This window comes from Triticum aestivum, chromosome 5A (genome assembly GCF_018294505.1).
Source record: "Triticum aestivum cultivar Chinese Spring chromosome 5A, IWGSC CS RefSeq v2.1, whole genome shotgun sequence".
Classification (NCBI taxonomy): domain Eukaryota; kingdom Viridiplantae; phylum Streptophyta; class Magnoliopsida; order Poales; family Poaceae; genus Triticum; species Triticum aestivum.
Genome location: NC_057806.1, coordinates 495,397,297 through 495,403,999, shown reverse-complemented (window position 1 = coordinate 495,403,999; position 6,703 = coordinate 495,397,297).

Sequence of the window (6,703 nt, the reverse complement as noted above, 5' to 3'; positions counted from 1 at the left end):
TATGGAATAACTATCATAAATAGAAAAGATAATTATATGAAAGGTACAAGTCCATGCAAAAATCTTACAAAGCTAATGAGAATCGTTTTTTTCCAAAGCTAAGTTCTACAATTAAGGGCTTCTTTCAAGTGAGGTATGAAAGCAAAGAAATTGCACAGTTGAAATATCACCGGCTTGCTAATCCTAACCAAAAAACACGATGGTTGTTGAAAGGAGGCATATTGATATATATTTTTTATGTTAGACATGAAAAACACATGAATTAGGCCAGGGTAGGGTCTCTAGATCAGAGACACAAGGGAGATAGAGTTGAGACAGAATCCATTGGAGCTTAAAATTTCCACGAGCTAGAGAGTTCACATTTGGTTAACAATATTGCTTTGCGGCCATCGTTCTTTATACGATATTGCAATCCTGCATAGATATTGACGTGGCCATTCCATAGAAGGCTGATGGAGTACTGATGTACCGCCATCGTACGAAAATTCATCGTATGTGTAGCAATGCTCTTTGGTTAACTCCATTAATTCCCACATGTTAAGTGTCTTATATCCGAATTTGTGAAGAAAAAAATCCAAAGGGCAGAAATAAATTTATTTTTCACTTCAAATTTTAATTTTATATTTTTCCTTCGAAGCTGTTTGTTCGAAAGGGGACCCAACTCTGTTGCCTTGCTCCATGAGGCAAACACAAACACAAACACAAACACACACAGTTGTTGTAGCACAAGCGTACGCATACAGTAGCTAGCTAGCAAAATACCACCAGTACTGTACCTTGTTAATGGCCAAGCTTAACCATGGGGGCCATTCTCCATGGCCGCCAGCGTGCAGGGCGCACACGCCACCCCTGTGCAGTGCCGTTCACCGACCGGCCCATGCGCGCACGCACGCAAGAAACCGCCTCGCCTCCTCGGGACAGCCTGATCCCACCGAGTACCCCACCACCCGACCCACCACCTTCGAGACCAACGGTCCGGACGGTGGCGACTGCCGCTCAATCGCGCGCTGACGTACGGCCTCGCTTACCCGGAGGAGGAGCAGAAATTTCGCGGCGATGCATGGTGCCGGGATCGTCCGTACGGGGCGCCATCATCATGCATGCATGTGCCCCCCGCGACGTGTCGACCGGCGGGCGGGGCGCCGATGGGCATCCGACGGCCGGAGACGTTGCGCCCCGTCGCGTCAAGCCGTCGCGTGGCGTGGCGTGGCGGTGGCGGTGTGGTGTGACATTACCTTTGACTGCGCTGCTGCTCTGCTCATGAATCAATCAGATGGATGGAGAGGGTGGCCTGCGATGGACCGGGGGGCACGAGAGGGGCGCTGCGCTGCGGGCGCGTAAATGCGCGGTGTGTAATGCGGTGCGCGCGCCTCGTCGTCAGCGGCGCGTCCCGTCCGGCCCGGCGCTGGCGACGGCAGGCAAGGGACCCGCCGGGATGGAGGATGGAGCTAGGCTGGCAGCTGGCGCGTCCCTTTCGTCGCTTTTGTTTCGTTTGTTGCCTTGCAATCAATCACCCCGGCCAAGCGCGCCGAGTTATTTCGACCGACCAACCCTACACGGAAACGTGTGTCAGCTCCATCGGCGGTATCGTTCGCGCCCCGCGCGACGGTGTGCGGGCCAGCGCGGAGTCGCACGGCCGCGCCCCACGGGACGCCGGCGCGGGCACGTCCGGTTCGGAAGCGGTGGAGGCGAGAGGCATGTCCTTTGACCACAGCTCTTTGTTGATTAAATTAAAAGCTCATTTTTTTCAAAAAGGGACGTTTTATTACTTAAAAGGTTTAAACATTACACCCGGCCTCTGCATATCTATGATGCACTCAGCCAAACAAGTTCTCTCACACAAACGAAAATTAAGAAGTCGAAATACAAAGAAACATGTAGAGTCTGTATAACGCCTAAAGCGGAGGTAGGCCAATCCTAAGATCATGCTGCCACCCATGTTGGGTAAAAATATCCCTAGTCGTATCCTTCAATTGTGTACACACCTCACACGTTGTAGAGAGGACAATAAACAAAGAGTCCCGGTACACCTGTAGATAACCTGCATGAGAGAAGTACTTTTATCGTTAAACACCTTATCATTTCTACATAGTCAAAGCGACCAAATAACGACAAGCGCTCCCACTCTAAGAATAGTTCTAAACCTGTAATCTATCCCATGTAACTAGTTGCCAAATACATTAGCAACACTGCAAGGAGGATACAAGCCGGAAGCTATCTGGATGGCTGACCATATAAAACGAGCCAATTTGCAATGGAAGAATAAATGTTTTATTGTCTCATCATGGTGACAAAAGGCACATTGCAGACTTCCATGCCAATTTCTCTTAATGAGGTTATCTTTAGTAAGAATGACTCCGCGACGAAGATATCATGCAAAGATTTTATTCTTTAGAGATATCTTCATCTTTCAGATCTTCTTATTATTATCAATTCGCACATCAGACTGGATTAATGCTCTATACATAGGCTCCACTGAGAATTGTCCATTCCCATGTAGGTTCCATCGAAATACATGAGACCCATGAGACAAATGCACCGTGGACAACCGTTGGAGCAGGATGTACCATGATTGAAGTATGGGTCCAATTAAATCTCTTCTGAACGTCACATTTGGCAGAAATGATTCCATTACCGTGGCGATAGTATCACCCTTATGACGCACAATGTTGTATAGAGCCGGATATTGTTCTCGGAGTGTGGCATTTCCTAGCCACTTGCCCTCTCAGAATTTAATTCCTGAGCCGTCCTTAATTGAGAAGGATCCATAGGAGAAGAAATATTTCTTCGTAGCCATCAGACCTGCCCAAAAGTGAGAATTCCCAGGCTTCCAGTATACTTGAGATACCGCCTTGGAACCCACATATTTCCTTCTCGGGACGGTTTGCCATACACCATCTCCCGTCAGTAATTTAAACAACCATTTGCCGAGGAGGGCCCTATTCTTAACCTCGAGGTCATGAATGCCCAACCCGCCTTGGTCTTTGGGACGGCAAACCACACTCCATTTAGCCAGTCGATATTTCTTTTTCTCGTTATCTCTTTGCCAAAAGAATCTTGATCGGAAATAATCCAATCTATGTAAAACTCCTTTCGGCAATTGGAAGAAGGAAATCATATATAGTACCATGTTACTTAGTACTGAATTTATGAGGACCAATCTTCCACCCAGAGACAGCAGTTTACCTTTCCAACTGCTAAGTCTTTTTTGTATTCTCTCCTCAGCGTGTTTCCATTCAGCATTTGTGAGTCTCCGATAATGTACCGGTATCCCCAAATATGTGATCTGAAACTGGCCCAACCCGCATCCGAATAGTTCGGCGTATAGGTGGGAGTCGTCTTGAGCCTCGCCAAAACAAAATAATTCACTTTTGTGAAAATTGATCTTAAGACCTGAGAGTTGCTCGAGTGCAGATAAAATTAATTTCAGATTTCTCGCTTTCTCGAGGTCATGATCCATGAAGAGAATCATATCGTCGGCATATTGAAGTATAGAGAGACCACCATCAACTAGATGATTTACTACCCCATCAGTTTGGCCATCAACCTTGGCACGCTCAATCATGACCGCCAGCATATCCGCCACTATATTGAATAGCATGGGCGATATGGAGTCACCTTGTCGCAACCCCTTTTTCGTTTGGAAATAGCATCCAATGTCATCATTGACCTTAATGACAACACTACCTCCAGAAACGAAGCTATGGATCATAGCGCGCCACTCTGCAGAAAATCCTTTCTTTCTGAGAGTCTGTTGAAGAAATGTCCATTTGACTTTGTCATAAGCTTTTTCAAAGTCTAATTTGAGTACCACCCCATTCAACTTTTTTCGATGTAATTAATGGATTATTTCATGAAGGATAACAACTCCATCTAGGATGTGTCTCCCTTGCATAAAAGCAGTCTGTGAACGACGAACCATGTGTTCAGCAACTGTATTTAGCCTGATTGTCACAACCTCCATAAATATTTTAAAACTAACATTAAGGAGGCAAATAGGTGTATGTTGTTGTATCCTTTCAACCTCATTAACCTTAGGTAATAAAATAATCTCACCAAAGTTTAAGCGAAGAATTTCTAGTTGGCCAGCATGTAGGTCACTAAACAAAAGTAGGAGATCCGGTTTGATGACTTCCCAGAAGTTCTGATAGAACTCAGCGGAAAAACCACCCGGACCCAGGGCTTTGTTGTGCTCCATTAAGAAAACTGAATTTCTAACTTCCTCCTCGGTGTACGGGGCTGTTAGAAGTCCATTTTCCTCACCAGCGACCTGGGGGATGTCATCTGTTTGGGACTCATCCATCGAGAAGTTCCTTCCTCTGGGGCTTCAGACAGATTTTTATAATAATTAGCGATGTAGGATTTAAGTTGCTCATGCCCCTCAATCGTGCCCTCATCCTATTGTAGGGAATGAATAATTTTCTTCCGGTGTCTGCCATTGGCGACTCCATGGAAATATCTAGTATTCGAATCACCTTTCAAGATAAATTGAGAGTTGGAATGCTGGTACTATTTGAGTTCCTCTTCACGCAACATGATATCTATCTGTGCATTCAAATGACTCTTGATCTCGATTTCATGCTCAGATAAAGGTCTAACCTCTGCCAAAGCTTCCAACTCATCAATGATAGATGAAAGAGGAAGCTTCTCCTTTTTGAGGATACCCACCGTATGCATAGCCCAGCCACCAAGGAATTTGCGTAATGCATGGATTTTGTTATTCCATCTGTGAATTGGGGTATGCCCGTCCACTGGTTTCTCCCACACCTCCTTGACCATATCATGGAAGCCATCCCGAAGCAACCACCCAAGTTCACCCAAGTTCAAATTTAAACTTGCGTCTATGTTGTGGTCATGGCAAATCAGTAGTTAGGAGAATGGGTGCGTGGTCTGATATAGTCTCAATACGAGGTAGAGCACGAACATACACCATGGGAAATTTAGATTCCCAATCGGTATCTGAGGGAGTCCTGGATTAGGGGGTGTCCGGATGGCCGGACTATACCTTCAGCCGGACTCTTGGACTGTGAAGATACAAGACTGAAGACTCCGTCCCGTGTCCGGAAGGGACTTTCCTTGGCGTGGAAGGCAAGCTTGGCAATACGGATATGAAGATCTCCTACCATTGTAACCGATTTTGTGTAACCCTAACCCTCTCCGGTGTCTATATAAACCGGGGGATTTTAGTCCGTAGGACAACATACACATCAACAATCATACCATAGGCTAGCTTCTAGGGTTTAGCCTCTCCAATCTCGTGGTAGATCTACTCTTGTACTACCCATATCATCAATATTAATCAAGCAGGACATAGGGTTTTACCTCCATCGAGAGGGCCCGAACCTGGGTAAAACTTCGTGTCCCTTGCCTCCTGTTACCATCCGGCCTAGACGCATAGTTCGGGGCCCCCTACCCGAGATCCGCCGGTTTTGACACCGACATTGGTGCTTTCATTGAGAGTTCCTCTGTGTCATCACCGTCAGGCTCGATGGCTCCTACGATCATCAATAGCAATGCAGTCCAGGGTAAGACCTTCCTTCCCGGACGGATCTTCGTCTTCGGCGGCTTCGCACTGCGGGCCGATTCGCTCGGCCGTCTGGAGCAGATCGAAAGCTATGCCCCTGGCCGTCAGGTCAGATTTGGAAGTTTAAACTACACGGCTGACATCCGCGGGGACTTGATCTTCGACGGATTCGAGCCACTGCCGAGCGTGCCGCACTGTCACGACGAGCATGATCTAGCTCTGCCGCCGAACAGTGCCCTGGAGGCCGCACCCGCATCGGCTCTGACCCTCAATTCGGAGCCAACTGCGCCGATCGAGGATGGGCGGTTGGACGCCACCTCGGGGGCTGCGACCCCAATGGCGATTGAGCCGAACACCAGCCCCGTACTCTGCGAGACTCGTGACTCCAAGGAGCCGAACTCCTCTCCGGACTCCGAACCCTCCGCGCCCCTGCCGATCGAATCCGATTGGGCGCCGATCATGGAGTTCACTGCCGCGGACATCTTTCAGCACTCGCCTTTCGGCGATATCCTGAAGTCACTGAAGTCTCTCTCTTTATCAGGAGAGCCCTGGACGGACTACAGTCAGCAAGGTTGGGGTACGGACGATGAAGAAATTCAAAGCCCACCCACCACCCACTTTGTAGCCACTGTCGACGACATAACCGACATGCTCGACTTCGACTCCGAAGACATCGACGGTATGGACGCCGATGAAGGAGATGATGAAGAACCAGCGCCTACTAGGCCCTGGAAAGCCACCTCGTCATATGACATATAACTGGTGGACACCCCAAAAGAGGGAGATGGCGATGGAACAGCGGAGGATGACCCCTCCAAGAAACAGCCTAAGCGCCGGCGTCAGCTGCGCCGCTCAAAAAAATCCCGCCAAAACAAATACGGTGATTCCAGCACGGGAGATAATAATACTCCAGAAAGCGCCAAAGAAAACCCCCTCCAACAAGATTTAGCACAGGAGGATGGAGAAACCAGCCCTCATGAGAGGGCGGCAGACAGAGAGGTCGAGGACAATAATTATATGCCTCCCTCCGAAGACGACGACGAATTCGTCGTGCCAGAGGATCCCGTCAAGCAAGAGCGTTTTCAACGCAGGCTTATGGCCACGGCAAGAAGCCTCAAGAAAAAACAGCAACAACTTAGAGCTGATCAAGATTTGCTAGTCGACAAATGGACTAAAGTC